The following is a 14892-nucleotide window of genomic DNA, read 5'->3' on the forward strand; positions in this document are numbered from 1 at the left end:
GGTTTAGGGGTTCAGGGGTCCTGGGACCCCATAATCACAAGCCAAAAGAATTCTACCCAACACTTCTTTCAGCCAAAGACAAGGTTTAGTAGAACATTGTCATATTGGGCAGAATCTTAAGGAGTCTGAACATGGGTAAGTAGTGGATAGATTTTAGGAATCTGCTGAAAAGTTTTATAACCTTCTGTATACTTTCTCCTAAGTTTTTAATGAAACTACTTTTAGTTACTTCTCCTCTCAGTCTTATTATACTTTCCAAGTCTCCTTTTATGGTTCTTTATCCATGTCATATACACTAATAATGGGTGTTCCTCTGAGCTCTGTCCTGGACTATCCTCTCTTGTATTTTTATATGAGCTCTCTCAGATATCTCATTAGCTCCCATGGGTTAAATTATAATTCCTATGTAGGTGATTACCAGATCTATAAATCCAGCGCTAATGTCTCTCCTGAGCTTCAGTTCTACGTTATCAACTGTCTTTCTAACATCTTGAATTGAAGGTTTTGCAAGAATCTCAAATTCAACATTTCCAAAACAGCACTCATTATCTCTACTTTTAACCTAGCAAATGAATGATATCCAAAAGCATTTATTTTGCACATACTAAGTTTAAACCACTGTGGCAAGGGCTAGAGATCAAAATAAATAGGTATTGGAGAGAGACTCTGATATTAAAGACTTTATGGTGTACTGGGGAAAGCAAAGTCTACATATTTAAGAATAGTTGCAAAATATATGATGTAAAGATGTCATGTTGGAGGTGACATTAAGGTGACATTTGAAGGAAGCTAGGGATTCTGGGGGATAGGTGATAAGGGTGTGCATTTCAGGCTGAGAGGACAGGGTCAGTCTGAGTAAAGACATGGAAATGGGAGTTGAAATGTCATGCATACAGAACAGGAAAAAGGGACAATTTCACTGGACTCAAGTCAATTAAGGGAATGATTTATAAGTTTTCAAAAACTACATTGGAAAGAAGTTGCAAATGGTTTTAAATGCAAAATAATGAAGAATTTGCGTTTAATTTTAGAGACAATAGTGGAGCTTATTCAGCAAAGTGACACCATTGAACCTGTGCCTTAGGATTAGTACATTTCACCCAAAAGTAATTAAACATTTTTCATTGGTTTTGATAAAAAACCATGACACCAAATCCTCAGGAAAAAGAAAAGTCACATTTTCTTGCTGGGGAAATTGGAAAGTAATATGGCAGAAATGAGGTTTAGACCAATTATACATATGTAATCATGAAGCACAATAAACTGCAAATAGATAAATGACCCAAATTAGAGAAGAATGGAAGGAGATATAGTTTTGCAGTGATAGATAGAGGAAGAGTTTGACTAAATATGATATATAAATGTGTACAGGAGATTAAATGACCAAGTGAATTACTTTAAAATTGAAAAGCTCTGGTACAAACAAAATCAGCACAGTGAGAATTAGAATGAAAAATATTAACTGTGAAAAATGCAGCATATATAGATAATTCACATAAATAAGGAAGATTTAGAGACCTTTCCCATGGATAAATGGTAAAAAAATATAAGAAAAATCAATTCTCAAAGGAAAAAAAGTAAATCTTCAATATCCATTTTTTAAATCTCCATATTAGTAGTAACTAAAGAAATTCATATTTTTATAAATCTGAAATTTCACCTCACACATCTCAGATCAGCAAAAATGCCAAAAAAAGAAATTAAAATTGTTAGAAGGGCTATCAACTGGGAATGGCATGATGAATGGATGCAATCATTCTGAAAAAAAAAAACCAACAACAACTTGCAAGTATATCCCCAAAGGCACAAAACTGTACATATCCTTTATTGTAGCAATACCACTTTTAGGCACATATCCTCCAAAGACCAAAGAGAGAGGGAAAGGATTATATCTACAAACATGTGTGTGCAGCGTCATTTTTCATTGATACAAAAAACTGGGAGCAATGTGGGTATCCATCATTTGGGGAATGGTTAAACAAATTGTGGTATATGAATGTAATAGCCAAATGTGAGTAGGCAAACATAAGATCTAGGTTGCTATGATTGCTCTTATTAGTTCTGTGACTTTTGAAAATTAATTTAATCTCTCTGGGTCTCAGTTTGCCCATCTATAAAATGATCCCTAAGTTTCTTTCCATCTTTACATTCAATGATTCAGTACTAGATACTTTAGTATTCTCCTCCAACCATATCCTCAAAATAAAAGATAAAAAGACTGTAGTTAGTGCCATGCAGAACAGTAATATCACTAGAATGATAGCAACAGGGTGGTTATCAAAGTACCCTTATGCTCTAGGGAGTTATTAAAAAAAAGATACTGAGAATGTTGAGAAGTTCACTGGAAAGCTAATTTAGTGACTGACAGAAAACAGAAAACAGAAACTGATGTCCAGAGAAGGAATTCTGCAATAAGAGACAGATCTAATTTCATTCATTGCATGTAAACTACCACTCAGCTTTCATGAGGGTCTGATTCACTAGAAATAATTGTCATCCTCTACCCTCAGATGTGAAAGTATGCATTCTCTTTGTGAAAAGAATTGATGAGAGTGTGGATGAGGATTAAGGACACTACACAAGTTATCAGGAACAAATGGGCTTCTGGGGCTAACCTCAACATGTCTTTAGACTAAATGCTTGTAAATCCTTCTGTCTGAATGTAAACAGAAATGATTCAAATGTAAATTTCATTCCATAATATTAGGGCTCTTCCTTTAACAACCATTCCCTCATTCCTTCTCTTAGCCAGGTGCAATCACTAACCTAATCACTACACCCTTGAAGTAATCCATGACTTAACAAAAACTATGCAAGAATTTTAGGGTTGAATCAGACGTTGATTTCAGGATCAGGTTTTGCTTATAGTGTTCATATTGATATTGCTTTGTCTTGACTAACTTCCCTGTCCATCTTAATTTTTTTTCTGCCCTACTCACTGATAAGAGTATAGACCCTTTTTTTTTTCTTTTCTGGCTTGAAAAGTCACTGCACTGAGTACTGAGTTTGTCATTTGTATTTAGTTGACTTCAACACAAGGATTTTCTTTCCTTCTTTGTCTCATGAAATATTGTTATGAAAGTGATGAATTCTAATTAATACTAAGGGCTGAGGTGTGGGTGGAATGCCAAGATGGAAAATGTTGGTGGTCAATAACCTTACTTGTCTTAGCGGATTAGTTGGCTACTTTGAAACAAAATAGTCAATCAACATGTACTATTAAACTACTTACTGTATGTCAGGCACTGAGTACAAATAAAAGCAAAAACAGTCCTTATTTCCTTTATTTTCAATGTGAAGACAATATGTAAATAGCTTAGAATATTCAAGGTATATGCTGAGTGGATGGAAGCTAATCTTAGTGGGCAAACTATTAGCCTGGTATCTCTCTGCTAAATATTTCTAAATTGACAACTAGAACCTTTGAAGCAAAGAAGTGAAGAATGTTGGTCTTAGAATAGACCTTAGGAAATAATAATTTAATGACTGGGGTATAGAATGATAGAGGAAGAAAAGGGATTGAAAGATGATCTCTGATTTAGTGAAAAGGGGTTTTCAATTAAGAAAATCATCTATTTATTTTTTTGGCTTCCAGAAAACTCTAAAGGATCCAATGTTTTTTTTGTTTTGTTTTGTTTTTTTGTTTGTTAATTTTTGTTTTGTTTTGTTTTGTTTTTGGTCAAATTTCTAAATTAATATCATTAAAAAAATTCTCCACTTTAATTTTCCTTTTTATTTCTTAAGGAGTAAGGGAAGGAGTAGAAAGAGGAAAAGGACTGCAAAACAAAAACCCACCATAGCCAAAAGATTTCAGGCAGCCCAAGAAAAATGTAGTGTGGCCACTATGCACTTTCCTGTTTGTCATGGGACCCAAGGCAACCAAACATTGTTAACCTGTCTCTAGTCTAACCTATTTGGGCCCCCAAAATTTATAAGTTGTACAGGTCTGCTATAGAAGAGAGGGTGACCAGGTGATGAACTCCCAGTTAGTCCATTCCAATACTCTTTGCAGCAATAACTCTTAGAGATGTCAGTTAGTGAAGAGATTAAAATCCATGCCCAGAGTGAGAAATGAGATTATCTGTGATTTCCTCTTTCTTTGCCTACCATCTACTAGCCAGGCCATGCAAGATCTTGGCATATTTATTCAATTCATTAAAAACCCAAAACTTCCTATGCAATGCCCTCTGGGAATATTTGCTGAAATAAAGACAACAGATTCCTCTTAATCCCCCTCAACTGGGAGGATGAGATTGCAATCTAAAATACTTAACAGCCAAGTCTCAATAAATATGGTATTGGTGTTTTGTTTTGTTTTTGTTGTTCTTGCTGTTGTTTTTAACCTATTCAACCTCTGAGTGCACAGAATTCCACATAGACACACATGGGATTATCCTTTCTGTAATTCTGAATATCACTGAACTGAGTTATTATGATATATCACTAATCTGCAGGAAAATGAAGGTGGAGTGAAACACATTCTGCTTTAGTGTTTAAGGACCTAGATTCACCCATAGAATAAGGAAGCATTAATCATCAACCTAATAATTAGCACACTGTGTGACTTTGGGCAAATCACATCCCTTCTCAGGGCTTCAGTTTCCAATGAGGACTTTAGACAAGATGATTTCTACAAGCAGTTTCAGTCACTTTATCCTAGATATCAACATCTACACGTTAAAATTACATTAATTCGTCCATGTTGTATTATTTGATACTAGATATAAAGACAATCTCAAAATCAATACTACCTTCAAGGAGCTTATATCCTACTCAGAAGATGAAACATGAACACAGATAAGCAAATATAACGTAAATTGAGGTAGGGGAGAGAAATTTTAAAAAATGTCTGTGAGGGAGTAGAGTAGGGAAAATGTCACGTAAGCTATTTAGAGGAAAAAATGTTGCTCAGAGGTAAAGGTGAGGAAAAAAATCACATTCTAAGAATTTTGTATGATCTTACGCATAGGGTACTGAGTTTGGGGGGCCAGTAATCAAATTTGACTAGGTCATAGAGCCAATGAAGAGGATTTGTTTTCATATGTCTAGAAAAGGTAAGCAGGAAGATCATGGCTGAGGAATCTGTAATTTTAGTATTTACAAATGAATGATAGCAAATTTTGCACATACTAAGTTCAAAGGCTACAAATGAAAATAGAAAATAGAAAAAAAATACATTTGAATGAAAACAACAAAGAGGCTTCAGCTGCAAGTTAGGTGGGAAGATCTGGTGGACCTTAAAGTTCAGTGACACAGCAATCTTCTTTAAGTTTATTTACACTCATAAAAACATTTCTGGTTTTGAGCCACTTGACAATGCCTAGAACTCTGATGTTGAGAAATTTCTTTTCAAGGTCTTCAGGAGCTATAGATGCTAAGAAGGCAGGGGCTACAGCTCTGGAAAAGGCAGTTGCCAGTTCCCATTCCCCTCCTCTTCCCTCCTGAAGGATTGCTTCCCTGAGTGATGAATAGCTGGAAGAGGGGGGGTGGGGATGGGGGTGGGGGTGGGGAGAAGTGTGAGGGCCGGCAGGCTAAAAGCAGGAAGTGTCAACAGAGAAGCCACTAAAAGTTTTTTTTTTTTTTTTTGGCAGGAGTATGACATGCTCAGACCTTCCCTGGAAGGACATAATTATAATTAGAGCTTGCATTTATTTTGTATAACTAGAAAGAAGTTAACATAAATAGTATCACTGGGTCATCATACAAATCTCTGGAGATAAATAGTGTGACTATTATTATCCCCATTTGACAGATAAAGAAACTGGTATCTGAAGAACAAAATAGTACATAGCTAGAAAATTATAAAGTCAGAAATTAAGCCTGTCTTCTGCAAACAAACAAAAATGGACAAATACAAACAGAAAACAACAATAACCATTAGCCAACACAAAAAAGGATGCTGGTATATCTTGATTTATTCAATTTCATGCAGATAAATCTGATTATTATATTTTTTTTAAATTTAAGGTCTCTCAATAGAATTCCTTTAACTTTTGGCATCATCTACTTCCTTTAAATTATGATTTTAAAATTCAAGTGCCTTTTTTTTCAGGAACTGCATAATTTTCCAGGCAAGTTACTACTAATGAAGTGCAAACAGTATGGAAATGGCATAGAACAAAAACAAGTAATGGTAAGTTGTAAGTTGAGCTTTTTCATGGTGGGATTCATGAAAGATAGAAGTCAAGTTGTAAAGAATAGGGAAAAAATGCTGATTAACAAAATTGGGATGTGTGGTTTGAAAAGTCCTGCCTGGATGAGGAAGTAACTAAGTGGTCGAGTGGATAGAGTGATGGGCCTAGAGACAAGATGTATCTGAGTTCAAATGAATCCTCAGACACTTATCAGTGTGTGACCTTGGGCAAGTCATACCCTCCTTCAGCCTTGGTTTCCTCATGTATAAACTGAGGGTAATAGCAGCACTTACCTCCCAGGGTTGTGAGGATCAAATGAGATACATTTTCTAATGCATCTGGTAAACAGTAGGTACTATATAAATGTTATTATTATTATTATTACTGTGAGGATGTGTTCCAACATCATACTGAAGTGAATAGCCCTAATTCAGCGGACTTTTTTTCTTGATCTATGTTTTATTATTCTCTTTTTCATTATTCTAGAATCTAATAGTGAGACAATCCCATAAAGAGCCCCCATTAGCATCTGGCACTCATTTTTTTTCCTGGTTTCCCAAGTTCAATTTTTATTTATTGTCAGTTTAAAAAAATACTTTATATTGTTTCATTTTGAAAAAATAGATCTTTGAATCACTTTTACTTATCTCAGAAATGGTGGTGTTGTATGTATGTTTTTCATACTCAAACTTTCTTGTGTTGGGGTAAAGTTTACATGATAAGGATTTTGTGATTTGCTGCATCAGTTCTACTCAGTGTTGCTACTACCACATTAATGTGCTCATTGGGTTTAAGTTATTTGGAGATCTATCCACACAGAAATACTATGCATCCAACTTTTTGGAATGTGTACGAAAGTTACAACTTGCTGATTCCGTCCAGAAAATTACATTTTACGTGATGGAATATGATTGAGAATCCAGTCATCCCAAATGGCTCTTACAATAGCAACCTCTATTTTTTTAGTGGTTTATGAAATCTAGGTAAGGTAAGATGTAGTGAAGTTACTTTTTCTTTTTGCTGTTGTTCATTTGGTTTTAGGATGGGACTTTGGGCATATTTAAAGGCAGAAGAGAAAGAGCCAATGGATAGGGAGAGATTAAAAATGGGTGAAAGAATGGGAATGATAGTGTGGGCAATCTGCTAGAGAAAACAAGATGGGATGGGATCATGGGTATATGTAGGCAGTTTACCTTTGGCAAGCAGAAGGAACACCTTCTGCTTATATGTAGGAACATCAGAGACTGGAATGATGGGAAAATATACTCATTCTTTTTCTTTGAGTGAGAGAAGGAAGACGTTAAAATTTGCAGCAGACACTGGTGTGGTGTGAGACCACATTCAATCAACAAGGTGTCCTCACATCCTGTAAGTCACTGGGATCTGATCTTTCCTTAGCTGCTAAATAGTTGTGTGACCTTATGTTAGTCTTGCTTACTATGTAAAGCCTAATTTCCCTTGTCTATAAAAATGAGAAAATAAAGATTTGATAATCTCTGCTACCCCTTCTAAATCTGGGATTCTATAGCTCTCTGACACTCTCATTCATTGAGGCATGTAAACAAGAAAGGAGTAGCCTAACCCTCAGTATATCTCAAATCCAAGCAGGTAGGTAATGCCTTAATCTGCGTAAACTTGGGACCATGTTTTACTGAAGTTCAATGGCAGGTAGTGACTATCATATCAGCCAAGCATCTCCATGATACCTGGCAATACAGAGCCTGAAGATAGAAGATAATAGATTGCTAATTGTTACCATTGCAGCTGTGGCTGGGAGTAGGAGCCGCTGAGATCACAACCTTCAACAAGCAGGAGTTTTCATTTTACAATGAATGAATTAAATATCCAGGGAGTGCTGCTTGCTGCAATGTGTGAAAAGTGTAAATAGGTGGCATTGGGGAAGTGTAATCCGGGATGAATATAGTCCTTGGCCATGGAAAGTCCCCCATAGAATAGCTGATTAGAGAATGTGGCCTGTTTACTGATCAGAGACCTCTTTAAGAGAACTGCAGGTGTGATGCAATGTTTTTTTCACCAATGTTGGCCTGGCTAGCTGACTGCTTCCCCACTCACATCCACCATGGGCTGGGCTTTCATAGAATCATATAATGTTAAAGCTGAAAAGGTCCTTGGAACATAGAATGTCAGAACTGAAAGGGACCTTTTAACAGATTGTTGAAACTCAGATTGTCAGAACTGAGAGGAGCCTTAAAACTCCGTAGGCTTTAATTCCAAACACAGGATGCCAGAGTTAGAAGAAATGTTAGAGGCTATCTAGTTGAACTCTCTTGTTTGATAAATGGGTATTAGAGGATGAATAAGTTTGGTGCAGGAGATAAGGGATTTTTCCAAGTTCATATAGCAAATAAATGATAGAAAAGGAAGGACCAGTAGCCATTTCCCGATTTCCAACCCAATATTCTTTCATTTTTACTTATTTATTTATTTTTGGCTAGGCAATAGGCTTAAGTGACTTGCCCAGGGTCACACAGCTAGTAAGTGCCAAGTGTCTGAGGACAGATTGAACTCAGGTCCTCCTGACTCCAGGGCTGGTGCTTTATCCATTGTGCCATCTAGCTTCCCCCAACACAATATTTTTTAAGACTTCTTGCTTATAAAGACACTGGTAGCCCTTACCCCGTAGAGCAGCATAAGGAGAGAAACAAAGGTTGTCAGAAGTTTAGTAGTAGCTAGTGGAATAAGAAAAAAAAGAGAGGAGGAGTCTGTTCTGTGAGGAAGACATCATTTCTTTTTTGAGGTATGCAGAACGCCCTGGAACACCACATTAAAAATGGGGCACACTGCAGCACTTTAAGCTGAATCTTGCTGTAAATTGTTTCCACTTAGCCTGAGTTTTCATATGGCTGTTCAGAAGATGGATGATAACTCTGGAAAGAATCCCACCTGTTTCTTTTTTTGTGAATTCTGGAATTGGCCAGAGATTATAATAGTCTCACTTTTATGTTGCACGCATTGACAGCTTTTTCCTTCTAACAAGTGTTACTTAGTTGCTTTGGGTACTAGTCCCCTTGTTGTCCAGAAGAGTAAATTGAGATTCAAAAATGGCAAATTACTTGTCCATGGCCACACAAGACTCTAAGATGAATGCTTCCCCCTATTCTTTAGTCTCTGGGCCCTCAGTCATCATGAAATTATAGAATCAGAGACTTTAGAGATAGATGGTAACTTCATAAGAGCTAGTCAATTGATGGAGAGGTTAAATGAATTGTCTAACATAATAGATCCAAAACTATAGGCCAGATGTCTCTGACTCCAAGTTTAATACTCTTTCTACCACACTACCCACCTTTCTTTTCAGGGCCTGTTGGATTGGTTGTTCAAATCCCAAGGACTGAAACGTCAAACCTAGCACGTCGGCAGACTCTGACTCCCTTTGATGTAAAATAAACACCATGGCAACAGCTGCTTGCCTGAGCCAGCATCATCCATCCTCCCTCAAACTGCTGGTAGACAGTGACGTGATACAGCAAACTGACTCTGAAGTCGGGGAGCAGCTGAACAGGAATCATAAAGTCCATGATTTACTGGGTTGTCTGCACAGTTCAATGCTGCCATTCCCACATGGAGGGATATGTGTAAGTGGGTTGGAGATGAGACCTCAAGGGAGCTGGTCAGGGACAGTCATGCTGAAGAGAGGGAAATGGATGGCTCTTTCCAAACAGCTGCCAGGAAAGCAGCTAGGTCTAAGAGGGTCAGAGGAGTCATTATTAATATTTTGATAGATCTGTGATGTGGTGTGGGTACTGTCTCCACTGGTACTGATCAAAATTGGTTTGTGCCTTCTTATTCTGAGCAATTCTTATACATGCCTTTCCAAAACTCTCCACAGAGAAGGCTTTCTTTTGAATTATGTTTTATGTTTCATATTGTGTAGTTACCAATGCAAGTAGTGCAACAGTCAGATTGTCAATTGTTATACTTCACATCAGCTTATCTTATTTTCAAGTAATGTGTATCCTTGATGATACCTTTATGCTACTTTTTTCATACAAGTCATCATTGGCAATAGGCTTCAAGGCTGCAAATAATTTTTACACATGTATGAAAGACATCTCACTGAAGGAGAAGCTTTAAGACTGGGTTGTTCTATGCTATTGAATATTTAATTTTGTTTCAAAATCAAAAAGCAATAAACGTTGTGTGATTTCTTATCCTCTGTACCTCTGAATCATTTATGCAATGGTGAAATCATGGTCTGGTATAGGGAATCAGCTTTAAAAACATGGTTTTCTTCTCATCTTTTCTCCTAGATTACCCTCAATGAGTTGATTGGTCAGTTTCCTAAAGACTCTATAAATCCCTGAGAGTAGGAATATGGTTCAGTAACATTGACATCTTCTCAGTTATCTTTCCTTGATAGCAATACTCTCCATGGTAGTTTCCATTCATTTAAAAGTTTCTCTTTTTTGATATATATATTTAATATCAATTTCTGAATGATTTTAGAACTCTATCAACACTAGCACATATTTTTTATCTTTGTATTTCATAAATCTGGTTGTTATTGTTTTTTTCTCCAATTTCCTTTTTTGACCATCATTTCCACTTCCTCACATAACACTTCTGTAATGAGGTGCTAACGGTTCTACTGTTTCTGTTGATCACAATAGATTGCTATAGTAATATTAGCAGATCAGTTTTCTTTAATTTCAATTTGTTGTGTCCTTTCTTGATTCAACTACAAGTTATTTTAAGATTATATGACATACGTAGGTCTTACGCCAAGCTTTCTGCACCCTCATTTTAGCTTCTTCTGCTTGATGGAATGCTCTTGTTACTTTTCTTCTTTCCTTCATCCCTTCTTACTTCCTTACCTCTTTTCCTTCGTTCCTTCGTTCCTTCCTTCCTTCCTTCCTTCCTTCCTTCCTTCCTCCCTCCCTCCCTTCCTTCCTTCCTTCCTCCTTCCTTCCTTCCTTCCTTCCTTCCATCTTTCTTTCTTTCTTTCTTTCTTTCTTTCTTTCTTTCTTTCTTTCTTTCTTTCTTTCTTTCTTTCTTTCTTTCTTTCTTTCTTTCTTTCTTTCTTTCTTTCTTTCTTTCTTTCCTGAGTGTTCCTATTTTACCTCGCCTGGAATACATCTCACAGAACCAATCTCTCTGCTGACTGTGATAGAAACTTTGCTCCATTTCTGACCTGGACTACTTCAATTCTCCATAGCCAATCTGGTACCCCTCTACTATAGGGCATGGAGGAAAAGAGGTGTGCTCCTATCTCAGCATTGGACTTACCTTGAACGCCTGGGCATTAGCTCTGCTGAAAATTAGAACACCTAAATTTAAGTGATTTGCCAGCCTCAACTTCTCTAGTGTTAGAAATTATAGGGATGCACCACCATTTCTAACTGTTTGGGTTTTGTAGGTGTTTGTAGATGCATTTATAGATGTTCTCAACATCTACAATACTCTGAAAATTGACTTGGATTCTAAACTGGTGTTGCCCATAAATGCCTTTCATATACATAGTAAGGAAATCAACCACGTATTTGCAGTACCTGGTTCCTTAGGTCTCCTTTTAGTGGAAATTATTTAACATTACTCGAACTTCTTGCAAAATCTTCTGGAATGAAGATTTCTATTGAAATGGAATTGGTTACTTTTTCAGGGAGTTCTAAAATCATACTGTTCTAAGAGTTATCTAATCCCTACCTATAACTAAAGGAAACTCTCTTTTAGCAATAATTACAAAGCACTTCTTTATATTGAATCAAGCTTCTTTTTTCAGTGTTCATACAGCTTGGATATCACCCCCATTTATCATGAACATTTCACTTTAAGCAATTTAAAAGTCATCCTGTTGGATTTCTCTGCTCCTTGTGCTTTTTTCCAAAGTTGAATGCCAAATTATTTGAATTGTTCAGAGTCAAAGGGGACTTAGCTCTGTCCTATCTAATATCATCAGCTCATGAGAGTACAGGGAATGGAAGCCCATGAACATGCCAAAAAAAAAAAAGGTTTTCCCAGGCAAGGGCAACATTTTGGCCTTTACTTTATTGCTTTTATAACAGAATTGTAAAGGAGCAGTGCATGGCAACTATTGTATTACTGATATGCCAAATTGGCACAATGAGGATTCAAGTAATGACAATTTTTCTCTCTATCTATGGGTACTGGGGTGGAGAGGTATGTATATGTATGTGGGGAGGGGTATGTGGTTGGCAAAAGGTTGAAGAACTTTGGTGAATGAAGAAGGAGATTAAAGGAAAAGTAGAATTATAAAGGATTGTTTCGATTCTATTGCTAACAAGAATTCTAAGAAATTCGGAATTTGTATGACCTTATAGAAACATTTTATTTTCCTATCTTGACTCAGTTTCAACATTTTAGTAATGATGCTAATAATGCCTGACACATACCTCAAAGAGCTGTTGTGAGGATCAATTGAGATAATATGGTTTGCATACTACCAAATCACTTTATGAATGTAAGCAATTAATATTATTAATCATTATTTATCACTCCACATATCCATTCTCACACAAAATCATTTTTTCCAGAAAGTCTCCTTTAATTTGTTTATGATTAGCTTTCAACACTCAATTCTACAAGATTTTGAGTTCCAAATTACCTCCTGATCTCATCCCTCCCCCCACCTCAAGATGGCATACATTCTGAATACCCTGTCCCCTAATCTGCCCTCCCTTATATCTCCCCCACCCTTCTCTTAACTGCTTTCCCTTCTGTTTTCCTGTACAGCAGGATAGGTTTCTATACCCCACTGCCTGCAAATCTTATTTCCCAGTTGCATGTGAAAACAACTTTCAACATTTCATTTTAAAACTTTGGATTCCAAATTTTCTCCCTTCTTCCTTCCCCACCCACTCTCATTGAGAAGTCAAGCAACTCCATACAGGTGATACTTGTGTAGTTATGCAAAATATTTCCATAGTAGACATGTTGTGAAAAATTAATTATATTTTCCCCTCATCCTATCCTGCCCTCATTTATTCTACTCTCTCTTTTGACCACGTCCCTCTTCAGAAGTGTTTGCTTCTGATTACTCCCTCCCCCAATCTGCCCTCCTCTTTATCCTCTCCTCACTCTCTTATCCCCTTCACCCCACCCCCATTTTCCTGTAGGGTAAGATAGATTTCCATAGCCCAACTGAGTGTGTATGCTATTCCCTCCTTAAGTCAAATTCTATGAGAATAAGATTCACTCATTCCCTCTCACCTTCCCTTCTACTATAAATTACTTTTCTTGTCTGTTTTAGGTGAGATAATTTACCCCATTCTACCTTTCCCTTTCTCCTTCTCCCAGTATAATCCTTTATTACTCCTTAATTCTATTTTCCAGATATCACCTCTTCATCTTCAACTCACCCAGTTGCATCTATCTATCTATCTATCTATCTATCTATCTATCTATCTATCTATCTATCTACATACATATATTTTTTCCCTCCAACTACTCTAATACTGACAAAAGACTCATGAGTTACAAATATCATCTTTCCATGTAGGACTGTAAAAAGTTCAATCTTAATAAGTCCCTTACGATTTCTCTTTCCTGTTTACCTCTTCATACATTTCTTGAGTTCTACATTTGAAAGTCAAATTTTCTATTCAGCTCTGGTCGTTTCATCAAGAATGCTTGAAAGTCATCTATTTCACTGACTATCCATTTTTTTCCCCTGAAGTATTATATTCAATTTTGCTGGGAAGGTGATTCTTGGTTGTAATCCTATATCCCTTGACCTCTGGAATATCATATTCCAAGCCCTTTGGTCCCTTAATGAAGAAGCTACCAAATCTTGTATTATCCTGATTGTGTTTTCACAATACTTGAATTGTTTCTTTCTGTCTGCTTGCAATGTTTTCTCCTTGACCTGGGAACTCTGGAATTTGGCCACAATATTCCTAGGAGTTTTCCTTTGGGGATCTGTGGATTATTTCAATTTCTATTTTGCCCTCTGATTCTAAAATATCAGGGCAGTTTTACTTGATAATTTCTTGAAAGATGATGTCTAGGCTATTTTTTTTTTATCAAGGCTTTCAGATAGTGCAATAATTTTAAAATTATCTTTCCTGGATCTATTTTCCAGATCAGTTGTCTCTTTTTTGTTGTTGTTGTTTTGCTTTTACAATGAGATATTTCACATTGTTTTCTATTTTTTTTTCATTTTTTCAATCTTTAAAAGAAATGTCTACATTTCTCTTAAAGTTACTAGCTTCCATTTGCTCCTTTCTAAATTTTAAGAAAGTATTATCAGTGAGCTTTTGGATTTCCTTTTCCATTTGGCCCATTCTGATTTTTAAGGCATTCTCCTCATTGGCTTTTTGGACCTCTTTTGCTGTTTGGATTAGGCTATTTTTATGGTGTTATTTTCTTAGTATTTTTTGGGTCTCCTTTAGCAAGCTGTTGACCTGTTTTTCATGATTTTCTTATATCACTCTCATTTCTCTTTCCAGTTTTTCCTCTACTTCTTTTACCTGCTTTTCAAAATTCTTTTTGAGCTCTTCCATGGCCTGTGACTGATTCATATTTTTCTTGGAGGCTTGGGATGCAGGAGTTTTGACTTTGTTGCCTTCCCCTCGTTGTATGTTTTGATCTTCTTTGTCACCAAACAAAGATTCTATGGTCTGAATTCTTTTTGGTCATTTTGCTTATGATTCTACCCAATTACTTGTGTTATAAACTGTTTGTTAAGGTAAGGGTCTGCTTTTAGTGTGGAGAATGTACTGTCCCAAGCATTGAGAGTTTTGTGCAGCTGTTTTCAGAGATACTTCTAGGGACCTGTAAA

This window comes from Phascolarctos cinereus, unplaced genomic scaffold (genome assembly GCF_003287225.1).
Source record: "Phascolarctos cinereus isolate Bilbo 61053 unplaced genomic scaffold, phaCin_HiC Scaffold_2;HRSCAF=192, whole genome shotgun sequence".
Taxonomy (NCBI): Eukaryota; Metazoa; Chordata; class Mammalia; order Diprotodontia; family Phascolarctidae; genus Phascolarctos; species Phascolarctos cinereus.